At 43.1% G+C, this 15,936-nt stretch overlaps 1 pseudogene; it reads right to left on the bottom strand.

Annotated features, from left to right (window-relative positions):
- Positions 1-15,348: 15,348 nt before the first annotated feature.
- Positions 15,349-15,409, bottom strand: LOC133754250 (U6 spliceosomal RNA; annotated as a pseudogene).
- Positions 15,410-15,936: the final 527 nt, after the last annotated feature.

Raw genomic sequence — 15,936 nt, 5'->3', positions numbered from 1 at the left:
ATCAAAGCAATATATGAAAAACCCATGGCCAACATCCTATTGAATGGGGAAAAGTTGGAAGCATTTCCACTGAGATCTGGTACCAGACAGGGATGCCCACTCTCACCACTGCTATTCAATACAGTTCTGGAAGTTTTAGCCAGAGGTATTAGGCAATAAAAAGAAATTAATGGCCGAAACTGTGGCTCAATTAGGCTAACACACTGCCTTACTGCGCTGGCACACCTGGTTCTAGTCCTGGTTGGGGCACCGATCCTGTCCCGGTTGCCCCTCTTCCAGGCCAGCTACTTCTGTGGCCATGTAGTACAGTGGAAGATGGCCCAAGTACTTGGGCCCTGCACCCCATGGGAGACCAGGAGAATCACCTGGCTCCTGCCATCTGATCAGTGTGGTGTACCGGCCACAGCGTGCCTTTCGGCGGCCATTGGAGGGTGAACCAATGGCAAATAAGACCTTTCTCTCTGTCTCTCTCTCACACTGTCCACTCTGCCTGTCAAAAAATAAAAAAAAAACAAACAAAAAAATTAAAGGGATACAAATTGGGAAGGAAGAACTCAAACATCCCTCTTTGCAGATGATATGATTCTTTATTTAGGGGAACCAAAGAACTCTACTAAGAGACTACTGGAACTCATCGAAGAGTTTGGCAAAGTAGCAGGATATAAAATCAACGAACAAAAATCAACAGCCTTTGTATACACAGGCAATGCCATGGCTGAGGAAGAACTGCTAAAATCAATCCCATTCACAATAGCTACAAAAACAATCAAATACCTTGGAATAAACTTAACCAAGGATGTTAAAGATCTCTATGATGAAAACTACAAAACCTTAAAGAAAGAAATAGAAGAGGACACCAAAAAATGGAGAAATCTTCCATGCTCATGGATTGGAAGAATCAATATCATCAAAATGTCTATTCTCCCAAAAGCAATTTATACATTCAATGCAATACCAATCAAGGTACCAAAGACATTCTTCTCAGATCTGGAAAAAATGATGCTGAAATTCATATAGAGACACAGAAGACCTCGAATAGCCAAAGCAATCTTGTACAACAAAAACAAAGCCGGAGGCAGCACAATACCAGATTTCAGGACATACTACAGCGCAGTTGTTATCAAAACAGCATAGTAGTGGTACCGAAACACATGGATAGGCCAATGGAACAGAATAGAAACACCAGAAATCAATTCTAACATCTACAACCAACTTATATTTGATCAAAGATCCAAAACTAATCCCTGGAATAATGACAGCCTATTCAATAAATGGTGCTGAGAAAATTGGATTTCCACGTGCAGACGCTTGAAGCAAGACCTCTACCTTTCACCTTACACAAAAATTCACTCAACATAGATTAAAGACTTAAATCTAATACCTGAAACCATCAAATAGTTAGAGAGCATTGAAGAAACCCTGCAAGATATAGGTACAGGCAAAGACTTCTTGGAAAGACCCCAGGAGCACAGGCAGTCAAAACCAAAATTAACATTTGGGATTGCATCACACTGAGAAGTTTCTGTACTTCAAAAGAAACAGTCAGGAAAGTGAATAGGAAACCTACAGAATGTGAAAAAATGTTTGCAAACTATACCTCAGATAAAGGGTTGATAACCAGAAACTACAAAGAAAACAAGAAAATCCACAACATCAAAACAAACAACCCACTGAAGAGATGGGCCAAGGACCTCAAGAGACATTTTTCGAAAGAGGAAATCCAAATAGCCAACAGGCACATGAAAAAATGTTCCAGATCACTAGCAATCAGAGAAATGCAAATCAAAACCACAATGAGGTTTCACCTCACCCCAGTGAGAATGGCTCACATTCAGAAATCTACCAACAACAGATGCTGGAGAGGATGTGGGGAAAAAAGGACACTAACCCACTGTTGGTGGGAATGCAAACTGGTTAAGCCACTATGGAAGTCAGTCTGGAGATTCCTCAGAAACCTGAACGTAACCCTACCATACAACCCAGCCATCCCACTCCTTGGAATTTATCCAAAGGAAATTAATTTGGCAAATCAAAAAGCCATCTGCACCTTCATGTTTATTGCAGCTCAACTCACAATAGCTAAGACCTGGAACCAACGAAATGTCCATCAACAGTAGACTGGATAAAGAAATTATAGGACATGTACTCTATAGAATACTATGCAGCAGTAAGAAACAATGAAATCCAGTCAATTGCATCAAGATGGAGGAATCTGGAAAACATCATGCTAAGTGAATTAAGCCAGTCCCAAAGAGACAAATCTCATTTGTTTTCCCTGATCGGCAACAACTGAGCACCAAAGGGGAAACCTGTTGAAGTGAAATGGACACTATAAGAAACAATGACCTGATCAGCTCTTGTCCTGACTCTAGATGTACAATGTAATACTTTATCCTCTTTAGTACTTGTTGTTGTTTTTGTTGTTGTTGTTGTTGTTCTAGTACTAGTGGTTGAACTCTGTAATTAACACACAATTATTCTTAGGTGTTTAAGTTGTAACTGAAAAGTGATCCCTGTTAAATTTCAGAGTGGAAAAAGAGAGGGAGGAGATGTACAATTTGGGACATGCTCAATCAGACTTGCCCCAAATGGTGGAGTTATAAATGTGCCAGGGGATTCCAATACAATCCCATCAAGATGGCATGTACCAATGACATCTCACTAGTCCAAGTGATCAATTTCAGTTCACAGTTGATCGCACTGCTACGTCTAAGTGTCAAAGGGATCACACAAACAAGCCAAGTGTCTGCTAATACTAACTGATAGAATCAAAAAGGGAGAGAAATATTCAACATGGGAAGTGGGATACACAGCAGACTCATAGAATGGCAGACATCCTAAACAGCACTCTGGCCTCAGAATCAGCCCTTAAGGCATTCGGATCTGGCTGAAGAGCCCACGAGAGTATTGTAGGCATGGAAAGCCAAGAACCATGGGAACAAAAAGAAGACCTACATGAAAGATCTCTGTGGGTGAGATCTCAGTGGAAAAAACAGGGCCATCAAAGACGGAGGTACCTTTCTCTGAAGGGAGGAGAGAACTTCCACTTTGACTAGGACCCTATCGGAATAAGATCAAAGTCAGCAAACTCTAAAGGCTTCCATAGCCCTGGCAACTCATGACTTAGAGCCTAGGGAGATTACTGACGCCATGAACAGGAGTGTCAAATTGTTAAGTCAGCAAAAGGTGTCACTGTGTACCTACATCCCATGTGGGATCTGTCCTTAATATGTTGTCTAATGTGCAGTGATGCTATAACTAATACTGAAACTGTATTTTTACACTTTATGTTTCTGCGTGGGTACAAACTGATGAGATCTTTACTAATTATATACTGAATTGATCTCCTGTATATAAAGATAATTGGAAATGAAAAAAAAACCCTGGTGTTAAATTGGAAATGGCATAGAAAATTAATTTTTTAAAAAAATATTATGTAGGATCTCTGTCTTTAATGTGCTGTATACTCTTATTTAATGCTATAACTAGTACTCCAGCAGTATTTTTTTTCTCCTAGTGTTGCTATCTGGCGGAAAACTGTTGACATCATTACCTAATATATACTAAACTGATCTTCTGTATGTAAAGAGAATTGAAAATGAATCATGATCTGATTGGAAGGGGAGAGGGAGCGGGAAAGGGGAGGGTTGCCGGTGGGAGGGAAGTTTTGGGAGGGGAAAGCTATTGTAACCCATAAGCTGTATTTTGGAAATTTATATTCATTAAATTAAAGTTTAATTAAAAAACGATTAAAGAAAGGCCTTCTAATTTTTTTCTCCCTCTCCATGCCTTCAGGAACTCTTAGAACTCAAATGTTGGGTTTTTTAATAGTATCCTGTAGATTCCTGACAGTATTTTTTAGGTTTCTGATTTCTTCTTCTTTTCTTTGATTTGACTGTTTCCTGTTCTCTGTCTTCTAAGTCCGATATTCTCTCTTCTGCTTCACCCATTCTGTTTTTAGGCTCTCTCTTTTTTTTGTCATTTGATCTATTGCGTTCTTCATTTCATTGTGCTTTTTGTCACTATCACAGTTTCCTGTTCTACTAGTTGTTTCATTTCATTTTGATTCCTCCTTAATATTTCATTTTCATGAGTGATATTTTCTATCTTGTCCATTAAGGATTTCTGTAGTTCAGGAATTTGTGTTTGAGAACTTCTTAATGTTCTTATCAATTTTTTGAGATCCGCTTCTTGTATTTCCTCTATCTCTTCCTCTTCATAATCTTGGATTGGGGTGTCTTGTTCATTTGGGGGCATCATAGTGTCTTCCTTGCTCTTGTTACCTCGATGTTGTTTGGCATGTTGGAGATAATTTATGTTGTTTTTTTTTTTTTTTGCTGTGGTGTTTTTTTCTTGTTATACTATGCCTCTAAGTGGGCTGTCTGCTTTGATGGATATTTAGATGCTGTGATGGGTGTGGCCAGTGAGCTCTGCTTGATTCTTCAGGTTTAAAGCTGTGCAAAAAGTGACTCACCCAGATTGTTCTCTCCCTTGCTCCTTGCTGGATCTCTCTCTCTCTCTCTCTCTCTCTCTCTCTCTCTCTCTCTCTCTCTCTCTCTCTTTCTCTCTCTCTCTCTCTCTCTCTCTCTCTCTCCTCTCTCTCTTGACTAAGTTGGGAAGTAATTCGGCACAGGTGAGTGGACTTCAGTGTAGTTGAAATCTGGCCTCTGTGAGTATTCGTTTGATCTAACCCTGGGACCACACAAAGAGTTTATGCAGCCCTCAATGTATTCTCAAATTTCACCAAAGTTCCAAAGTTACTGAGTTTGTGAACTCATTAGTTGCACTTTACATATGTAAAATGACACCTGCTCTTTATTTTGCTCTTTGAGTGAAGAGAGAGGCCTCTGCCTTTCCCCACCAATGTCTCGGGTTTCTGACGTTTTTGTCTTACCTCCCTTTCGTTCCCGTGCTGGCGAGATTCTACGGCTCGGCTCCCGCAGTTGGGTTTCCATGCAGTGGGCTCCCTGTAGGTCCTCTGTGTCACATCCACTAAATCTGGAAGCGTTCCCTCTTCAGTTTTTATTTGAATCTTTTTCCTGAGGCTACAGTAATTCCACTTTTATGAAACTTTATTTTCCCAAACTACAGCGCACGTCCTCACTATCCACCATCTTGGCTCTGCCCCCAGAAGGTATCTCTTAAAACCAAGTGTCTAGTTAGAGCTGAACCAAATTAGCACATTGCCAGGCATGTCACTGGCATTTTCATGTGTGAGATTTTTATATATACATATTTTAATAGAGGGGAAATTATCCTACATTAAACCATTTTCCAAATAGAGAAAACAAGCTAAAAAAAACTGCTTTTATTTTCTAAGACTGAAGTTGAAAAATTGAAGAGGGGGGTAGTTGGGTTTACCCTTTAGGCCTTTACAATAGTACAACAGAAATTGGGCTGCATACCCTCATAATGAATTTTTAGGTTATAAAAAATGCCAATTTCTTGCTATGCTTGAGACTCATATTTTAAAAAAGATTTATTTATTTATTGGAAAGTCAGAGTTACACAGAGAGGAGAAGCAGAGAGAAAGGGGGGGGGTCTTCCATCCAATGGTTCACTCCCCAATTGGCTGCAACAGTTGGAGCCATGCAGATCCTAAGCACGGAACCAGGAGCTTTTTCTGGGTCTCCTACAAAGGTGCAGGGGCCCAAGGCTTTGGGCCACCTTCTACTGCTTTCCTGCAGAGAGCAGAGAGCCACACTGGAAGTGGAGCATCTGGGTCTTGTGCCAGTGCCCATATGAGATGCCAGTGCCTCAGGCCAGGGCATTAGCCTGCTGTGCCCCAGTGCCAGCCCCTTGAGTCTCATTTTTTAAAAAGATTCTTTACTTCTTTATTTGAGAGGTAGAGTTACAGTGAAAGGGAGAGACAGACAGAAATGTTTTCTGTCTACTGGTTTACTCTCCAAATGGCCGCAGCAGCCAGAGCTGCACTGATCTTAAGCCAGGAGCCAGGTGATTCTTCCCGGTCTCCTATGAAGGGGCAGGGACCCAAGGACTTGGGCCACATCCACTGCTTTCCCAGGCCACAATAGAGAACCGGATTGGAAGAAGAGCAGCCGGAACTAGAACTGGTGCCCATATGGGATGCCAGTGCCACAGGTTGAGGATTAACCTACTGCACCACAGCACTGGCTCCGAGTCTCATTTTTTGAGCATTCCCATGATTCATCTTGAAGTCCCAAGATCAGAGACTGAATTCTGAGTTAAGACAGGACTTTTAGCATTCTAGAGGTAGTTATCTTAAGACTCAGTTCTGGTGTCTCCTTGTGTTGATCTTTTGACCAAAGTCTGGGTGTCAAAGGAATTCCCAGTGTCCTGTGGCTGAGTATTGTGCCATCCTGAGAGTATCATTCAAGCTCTGGGCTGTGGGAACATTGTATCACAGATCCCACAGTGAGGGAGAGGTAGTCAGGTAGGAGTGTGTGGTCTACACTCAGCCACCCTTTTGCCTGAGTGCCTGGGATGCCTTGACTACTCACTGCCAAGGAAATTGAATTCCAGTGAGATGGGAATGTGTTTGGAGTCTTATTCACTTACCCCATTAAAGAACTGACTTTGAGTTTCCCCCAAGTTTCCTTTAGTCTATAAAGAAAACCTCTACTGAGGTTTCCTGAAAGGGATATCTCACAAAAACTAGTGCATGTCTTGAATATAGTCCCGAGAGCCAATGTGGCCCTTATCACCTCGATGATGAGTTGCACTTGTAAATGTCACACCCAGTGAGTTGCCACATCCCTCTGGAGTTTTCATGGGGCCTGATGGAGTAAGGACATAAGCCTCAGACATTCTAGTTCCTTGCTCAAAAGTAGGTGGAATCAGAATTAACCCCCTATTCCCGCTTCCTTTCAAGAGACTAGTTCAGTCTCACATCCTATATTGTTCCACATGCCACACTCTGCATTTTTTCTGGGTTTGACAACCCATGCACATGTTGAAAAACCTGTATGGAGAAGCTCATACTGCCTATTGACACCCCAACCCCACTCCAGACCCTTAATCATCTAAGGTTTATAAGCACAGCCCACTGAGGAGTCTGTCTTCTGCCACATATTCAGTCTGTGAGCAGAGTGGCAATTGGCCACCACTGAGAATAAATCCCTTTCGGTTGTGAGTTCATATCCTGTCTCCACTCTGTTCTGCATACTTTTTTAACAGTAAGAGAGAGAGACAGAGAGAAAGTTCTTCCTTTTTCTGTTGGTTCACGCCCTAGTGGCAGCTAAGGCCGGTGCATTGAGGCTGGTGTGCTGCGCCAATCCGAAGCCAGGAGCCAGGTGCTTCCTCCTGGTCTCCCATGGGGTGCAGGGCCCAAGGACCTGGGCCCTCCTCCACTGCACTCCCAGGATGCAGCAGAGAGCTGGACTGGAAGAGGAGCAACCAGGACAGAATCCAGCACCTCAACCAGGACTAGACCCTGGGGTACCAGCACCACAGGTGGAGGATTAGCCTAGTGAGCCATGGCACCAGCCTGTATACCTTTCTTTACAGGGCCAGCCTCAGAATCCTTGCAAACCACTCAAGAAATACCAGGGTGTGATAAGGGTTCTTTGTGGGGTCCAAATGCAAAGAGAAGGAAATTCTGTGATGGAAGGGCCCCATAGGGCCCTAAGGTTTACTAAGCCTCAGAGTCAGGGGTAATGACTACCAGTAGGTTCCTGCAATAGCCAGTAAAGAGGCACACTGGAGGAAGAAATTCCTGAGATACTAGAAAGCTACTGTGACTTCATACCCTGGACCAAAAGCTGGTACTGGAAGTGTCCGATTGAGGTACAGTCGACTAAACCAGCCTCAAGGATGAGGGGGTCAGGTCAGGAGGGATCTCAAAGTTTCAGGATTCATCATATGGATTAACCCATATATTTCAATAACAATTGAGGTTATTGGGTCTAAATTTTTGCTGAAACCCTGGGGCAAAATTACCATGATATGGGCAACGGTCATCTGAAAAAAAAATCTCTTCTCTACCTGGTATTAAAAGGCTCAGCAATAGTCAAACACTGATAACAGAGGGACCCTGGTTGCTCACGAAACATAGAACCAAGGACCCTATGAGAGACTCTGGAGAAGAACTTAATTCATGTTAGTGTGCATGCTGGGAAGTAGTCACGAAGGGATTTAAAACAGAATTCTAAAACAAGGAGTCATAGTAAAGAGATTGACACTGGGGCTGATGCTGTGGCTCACTTGGCTAATCCTCTGCCTGTGGTGCCAGCATCCCATATGGGCACCAGGTTCTAGTCCTGGTGCCTCCTCTTCCAGTCCAGCTCTCTGCTGTGGCCCTGGAGGGGAGTGGAGGATGGCCCAAGTGCTTGGGTGCATGCACCCACGTGGGAGACCGGGAAGAGGCACCTGGCTCCTGGCTTCGGACTGGCACAGCGCAGGCCATAGTGGCCATTTGGGGAGTGAACCAACAGAAGGAAGACCTTTCTCTCTCTCTCTCTCTCTCTCTCTCTCTCTCTCATCGTCTATAACTCTGCCCATCAAATAATACTTAAAAAAAAGAGATTGACACTTTTCTCCATTTGCTTCTAGAGCATAAAAAGTGTCTTCCAAAGTCCATGTGAATCACTTATAGGGAAAAATTCCAAGGAGGGTAGTTGAAGGCAACATAGGAATCTCACCTCTTCTCTACCAAGGAGAGTCATCCAGTCAGAAATGAAAGTAAAGGGGAAGTCAGCGCTTTGTAACCCTACTAGATAGTGTCTGGAATTTGCCTGGGGAGATTTCAATAATACTGAGGAGTAGTCTTAGGGACAGTCAGTCTTCCGCCCACTTATCTCCTGCCACATACATCCATGGCATCATTCTGGAAAGGAAAATGGAAGTGATAGGAAAAACAAGTAGGAGCAATAGGCTGTTGTTGGCCTTTTACTCACTGCTTAGAGAAGAAATCCTGGGAGAGCCCCCAGTAATTTTGCAGGAAGACTGGTATGATAAGCCTGTGTTCATGTCTTGATGTTGGTGACAATTTATGAAGCTAGACCCATGGTGAGACTAGAAGAAGTGAAGTTTTATTTAAGTGAGGAAAAAGGAAGCTCCACACAGTACAATTGGAAGAGCTGTATTAGAGACTCCAAGCCACTGCAGTCTCATAGTCTTTGTAGGTCCTTAACATTTATCTCCAAAGAACACAAATAGTGGTTATACTTTAGCCTCTGTGAAAGCCTAGGAGAGTTTTAATGGAGGCCTTTCTCCCTTATTTTGATCTAAACCTAGATGTTGTCACCAAAACCTATATCTTGTAATTGTTGATAAGTATTTGATACAAGGAGTTTCCAACTAGTTCTGTTTAGTGTGTGCATGCTGGGAAAATGCTGTAGTTTGTATATGCTGACAAGGAGCTGTGGGATAGCATTAGTTTGGCTTAATTTTAGTCTAAGGTTCCCTAACTAAGACCCCTGGTTAGGAAAGCCCCTCCTGCTGGACTGCCGACTAAATATTAAATTTGGCCATGAGCTCAGAAACCCTGCATCTCCATCTAATGGATACAATGGACAGATTTCTTGCATGCTAGGATTTCTTGCATGTTCAGTCTCACCTGAGAGATACCCTTGGACATAGATTGGACCTTACTGCAGAAAGACACATGACTTTGCACACAGGTAAGCCCCAGAATGGACAGAAAACTCAGCCTTGGGGGCACCATGTGATTCAAGGCCAGGGGAGAAACTGGCCCCCTAGTTTAGGGACTGCAATGTACTATTTTTCTAAAAGAAGGTCCCCATATTGAGCCTGCAGCATGTATAGGCCAGGAGATATCAGGATATTTCAAAAAGTTTGTGGAAACAGAATGCAAAGATATGCTTCTGTTGGTGTAAACATGTTCGGAATACACATGTAAGAGATCTTCAAAACCATACATGGAAAATACATGTTGTACAACAAATAGTTTGCATGGAATGTGGAATTGTTTTGTATGTCAGCAAATGAGAGACAAGAGTATTCTCTATTTAAGACACTGAAAGAAAGTAAATCTTTGAGAATAAGATTTACCATTAACTCTAAAAAGAAAATTTGTTTAGGACAGAGGTACTGCATGGAATGTTGGTATACAAGGACTCTTTTTTTTGACAGGCAGAGTTAGACAGTGAGAGAGAGAGACAGAGAGAAAGGTCTTCCTCCCATTGGTTCACTCCTCAAATGGCCGCTACGGCTGGCACTGAGCCGATCCGAAGCCAGTAGCCAGGTGCTTCCTCCTGGTCTCCCATGAGGGTGCAGGGCCCAAGCACTCAAGCCATCCTCCACTGCCTTCCCGAGCCACAGCAAAGAGCTGGACTGGAAGAGGAGCAACTGGGACTAGAACCCAGTGTCCCAACTGAGACTAGAACCTGGGGTACCAGCACCACAGGCAGAGGATTATCCAAATGAGCCACAGCACTGGCCCACAATGACTCTTGTTGTCATTGTACAAATCAACACTCCTGTATGACATCAGTAATCACGTGAGTCTCTTAAGGTGAGATGCCTAGGCTGTGGAAGTCTCTTCAATCCACAAACCCCATCAGACTTTAGACAAGGCATGCACAAAGTGTCAGTTGTCTACTTCCTTCAGAGGAGACATTTCTCTTCGATGGCCACTTCTTTCCACTGGAGCTTGGGCCATAGTGGTCCTTCAGTGCAGGGACACTCTTCACACTAGTGCCCTGGCCTTTCACACCTGAAATGCTCATTTGTTGCATTTTCAGCCAGATGGGATTTCCTTATGGACTGATTCTGAGGCCACTGGGTGCTACTTAACAGCAACTGCCATTGAACGAGTCTGCTGTATGGACTGCTTTCCTTGTTGGAGCAATCTCTCCCTTTAAACAAACCCTGTCTGTATTATGCGTAAACACTTATAGCCTTAGAAGTGAGTTCGCAGGAGTGCCTGAAGAACTATGCAGCTGAGCAGCCTCTTGGTAGGACCTGAGGAAACAAAAGTGGACAAGGCTCTCCCCAAGCCTAATGATGTTTAAGCATGTGACTTGGATCCACTGCATTAGGTATAATTCTCATGCCTTACTTTATTTCTGTGAGACTTTATTTTTGTACCAAAAATGGGTTACATTGTCTTACTCAGCACACCAGGGACTCCTTATTTCTGACAACTAATGTAAAGCTAAAATAACAAGTTAAAATAACTGTTGAGAAAACCCCTTGGCCTAGGAGACAATCCTAGAAGTCCCCAGAGTAAACCAACAGACCTATGATACATAATCCTAGGAGGCCCCAGAGAACCAGAATAAAGCTAAAATTAAAAAATAAAATAGGGGCTGATGCTGTGGTGCAGTGGGTTACTGCTGGCATCCCATGTGGGCACCAGTTCAAGGCCCAGCTGCTCCACTTCTGATCCAGCCCTCTGCTATGGCTTGGGAAAGCAGTAGAAAATGGTCAAGTCCTGGAGACCCCGCAATCACATCTGAGATCCAGAAAAAACTCTTGGTTCCTGGCTTTGGATCAGCACAGCTTTGGCAGTTGCAGACAATTGGGGAGTGAACCTCTGGATGTAAGACCTCTCTCTCTCTCTCTCTCTCTCTCTCTCTCTCTCTCTCTGTAACTCTTTCAAATAAATATTAAAAATAAAATAATAAAATAAATTTCCAGGGCTAATTTCCATAATCTTAGGTCACCCACTGTTGTGTTCTCAGTGATCCATGGGAGAAACCTGAAAGAGGACCAGCATAAAGCTAAAATGAAAAACGAAAATAATATACCTCACTGTTAACCAGGTAAGCATCATGCAACCAGCTATTGGGGCCCCCTTCTTGGGGCTGGAGATATGTTGTTCATATCATAGAAGTCCTCACAGAGGATGCCATCTTGCAACCAGCTGTTGTCACTGGGAGCTGCTATTCTGGGGCAGAAGTCCTACCCTCTGCAGCAGGAAGTCGAACCTCCACTATGTTTGGAGTCCTTCCTTCCTGCCACTAGCTGCAATTGCTAGGCAACAGAACACATCTCTCTGGTTTGCCCCACCAAATAATGCCTGCAATTAGTAAATGAAAGCACCCTAGGATATATGACTTTAAGTTGAAAGAACCCAAGACAAAAAGAATGGTCAGAAACCATAAAGTTGTCCCATAAAACCAAAGGCTTAAATTTAAGCCTCTCCATGGAAAACCAAGAACCATGGGAAAAAAAGAAGACCTACATGAAAGATCTCTGTGGGTGAGATCTCAGTGGAAAAATAGGGCCATCAAAGAAGGAGGTACCTTTCTCTGAAGGGAGGAGAGAACTTCCACTTTGACTATGACCCTATCAGAATAAGATCAAAGTCGGCAAACTCTAAAGGCTTCCATAGCCCTGGCAACTCATGACTAGAGCCTAGGGAGATTACTGATGCCATGAACAGGAGTGTCAAATTGTTAAGTCAGCAACAGGAGTCACTGTGTACTTACATCCCATGTGGGATCTGTTCTTAATGTGTTGTCTAATGTGCAGTGATGCTATAACTAGTACTGAAACAGTATTTTTACACTTTGTGTTTCTGCGTGGGTGCAAACTGATGAGATCTTTACTAATTATATACTGAATCGATCTCCTGTATATAAAGATAATTGGAAATGACAAAAAAAAAACCCTGGTGTTAAATTGGAAATGGCATAGAAAATTAATTTAAAAAAAATTATGTAGGATCCCTGTCTTTAATGTGCTGTACACTGTTATTTAATGCTATAACTAGTACTCCAACAGTATTTTTTTCACTTTGTGTTGCTATATGGGGGCAAACTGTTAAAATCTTTATATATACTAAACTGATATTCTGTATGTAAAGAGAATTGAAAATGAATCTTGATGTGAATGGAAGGGAAGAAGGAGCGGGAAAGGGGAGGGTTGCAGGTGGGAGGGATGTTATAGGGGGGGGAAAGCCATTGTAACCCATAAGCTGTACTTTGGAAATTTATATTCGTTAAATAAAAGTTTAATAATTGAAAAAAAGAATATAAAAAATTAAGCCTCTCCAGTAATTTAAACTATCCCTAAAAACAAACAACTGGAAACACTTATAAATTTGCAAACAATCACAAACTGCCACATCTTTTTCCTGCTTCTCTGCCTAAATCCAGTTAATGCTAACAGTCTGTATTAGCCTCTACAACTACCAAAATTAGAAACACTAAAGACATCAAGTTTTGCATTTTAGCTGACTTTTCCAAGCTGTGAACACTGAGAGAAGAGATTATGGGGAAAAGAGAGATTTCCAGGATTTGGAAACCATGGATTGCTGACAGAAACTGATGGAATTCCACTTACCATATTGCCATTGTGGAATGGGTTTTCTGCTGTCTGATTCTGTCAATTAGTTGTGGGGTAGGTTGGGCAGAAATTCCTGTTCTTGGCTCTTGTATCTTACTTACAGGAGTATTCTAAGCATAGACAGTACCACAATTAAGTGATGCAGTTTATTTGAAAAATGAGGAAAACATACACACACACACAAACACACACACAAACACATGCACAGACACACAAACAGAGAGACAGAGAGGCAGAGGCAGAGATATATGGTACTGCCCCTCCAGGTCCCAGGTCAGGTGAGTACATCCTGGGATACATGCATGAATAAGATTACATAGGGCAAGGGAGGTGTGGCTTCCAACTTGTGGCCCTAATCTAGCCACCTGTCTTATCATGATGATAAAAAGAGGTAATGCAGACATTGCCAATGATGTAGAAGATGGCTAAATGATGAGGACAAATAAGGAAGTAGTAAAGTAAAGTTTAATAGAGCAGCACACCATCCAGTTAGTTGAAGACAGATGTACTCCTGGTTGTCACAAAGAATGCTCCCATTTTGTTTAACGTGAGCCTGCTGGAAAGTAGCTGTAGGATGGTGTTAGTCTGGCCTGCTTTTAGTCATGGCCTCCCTTGTTTCCTCCCTCTGCTTATAGAAACCTTGGTTGCTGTCAAGGGTTAGGGTAAGGACTTCTCTGACTTATTGAAGCTAAGCAGGGGAAAGAAGGAGCCCACTGTCAAGACAGGGTTGTAGCAAAAGTGGCGTCTTCAGGGAGACTCAGTGCCAGTTCACAGCAACTGCTTCAGTTTGAGGTTTCATGTGTTGGGCCGTCTAGAATTTCACCACTTCAAGTCTGGGAGAAACAGATCTAACAAGCAGATTAGATACACAGGGTCCAAAACACCGGGTAGAGTCATTATAAGAGGAGCTAAGAAGAGTACTACACACACCAGGAGGCAGTTTTCCCAGAGAGGCAAATAGAAATTGACAGCAGGGGGCCTGCTAATAATCACTGGGCATTAAGGCCTGGCCAGGTATCTGTGAGGTCCAGACCTATCTGGACCTATCAATCTTTTCACATGGGGTAGTGGAAGAGACTCCATAGGGAAAATGTGAGCCACCTTAGGGAAGACACCCTGTTGATTTCTATTACCTAGCTGCCCTGAGTGGATAGCTGGCCTCAACAGGAGGTTAGAGGTGGTGGCATCATTAATTTATATTTATTTATTTATGTGTTTGACAGGTAGAGTTACAGAGAGTGAGAGGGAGAGACAGAGAGAAAGGACTTCCTCCCGTTGGTTCACTCCCCAAATGACCACAACAGTTGGAGCTGCACTGATCCGAAGCCAGGAGCCAGGTGCTTCTTCCTGGTCTCCCATGCGGGTGCAGAGGCCCAAGCACTTGGGCCATCTTCCACTGCTTTCCCAGGCCGCAGAAGAGAGCTGGACTAGAAGAGGAACAGCCGGGACTAGGACTGATGCCCATATGGGATGCCGGTGCCACAGGTGGAGGATTAATCTAGTGTGTCACTGCGCAGGCCCCAGAGGTGGCATCTTTAAAAGGAAATTTACAGCTCTGCCTGTAATGTTACTGACCTTAGGCTGTTCCCCTGATGGCAGTGATTACTTTAGTAGCTGGGCAGAGTGAAGGTCCTTTTCTGCTTAGGAAGAGGCCACAGGGTTTGCAGTAGTGAACTGAAAGCCTTTCAGACTGACTCCTGTCAGGACTTGGGACTACTGGCCCACTGTCCTGGTTTTCCACATCAAAAAACAATGCAATTTGTGGTGGGGTAGCCCTCTTAGGTCTCCCTGATGGAAAATCACTGTGTAAAGCTTTTGTTAAATGGCCTGCACCTATCCTTACATTGCTTCTGCTACCTACCTCTCTTGCTACTCTTCCTTCTGGATTCTGTTCAAGATAGATTACAGAAGAAGACTTTATAATGTCATCCACAGGGATGTTCAGTCACATCCCTAATCTTTGGTGGCATGAACTAGAAATCTGTGGTCACAGGGTTGTTCTGAGATCATTTTTCCTGTGAAATAAGACAATGCCCATGAAGAGAGCCACATCCTACTTCTAAGTAAGGTCAAACATGATGACCACCTTATAGAACCTGTCTACAATTTTTTTTAAATATGGAACGCTTCACGAATTTGCATGTCATCCTTGCGCAGGGGCCATGCTAATTTTGAAGTCATTAATGAAACTTTTTGCTCTCCTTTAGCTTGGATTGAGAAGGTAGGCTTTGCCTATGTACCATGCTTATAGAAAAAAAAATCTAGGAGTAAAATCTTACCCATGTGTAAGAGAGCCACCTCTGTGAATTTATTTATTATTCTTATTGAATAAAATTGTTTTGGAGCTAAGTTTGTGCCCTGTCTCCTTTCTGTTCAGCTCCCATTTTCCTTATAAGGGCTTGCCGGCATCTGATCTCTGCAGACTTGGGCTGCCTCACTAATTTTGTTACAAGATGATGAAAGTGATCTTGGGTTCTCTGTTGCCATTGATTTCTCAACAATGTTGAAGTGGATTGGTTTGTGAGAGGGGCAGCATGGTGGGGGCAAGAGGCACGCAGTCACCACACAGACCCCGGGAGTCGGGTGAAAGCAGGCTTGAGGCGAGTAGCCCGCAGACTCGTTTATTACAGTTGGAACATCTTACATAGCCAAAACCAGCCAATCTGGTCAAGGGGCGGTCTATGCCCCAACCAATCACAG

The sequence above is a fragment of the Lepus europaeus genome, chromosome Y (genome assembly GCF_033115175.1).
Source record: "Lepus europaeus isolate LE1 chromosome Y, mLepTim1.pri, whole genome shotgun sequence".
Classification (NCBI taxonomy): Eukaryota; Metazoa; Chordata; class Mammalia; order Lagomorpha; family Leporidae; genus Lepus; species Lepus europaeus.
The sequence above is the reverse complement of the archived record's forward strand: the minus strand, read 5'-3'. Positions and strand labels throughout refer to the sequence as shown.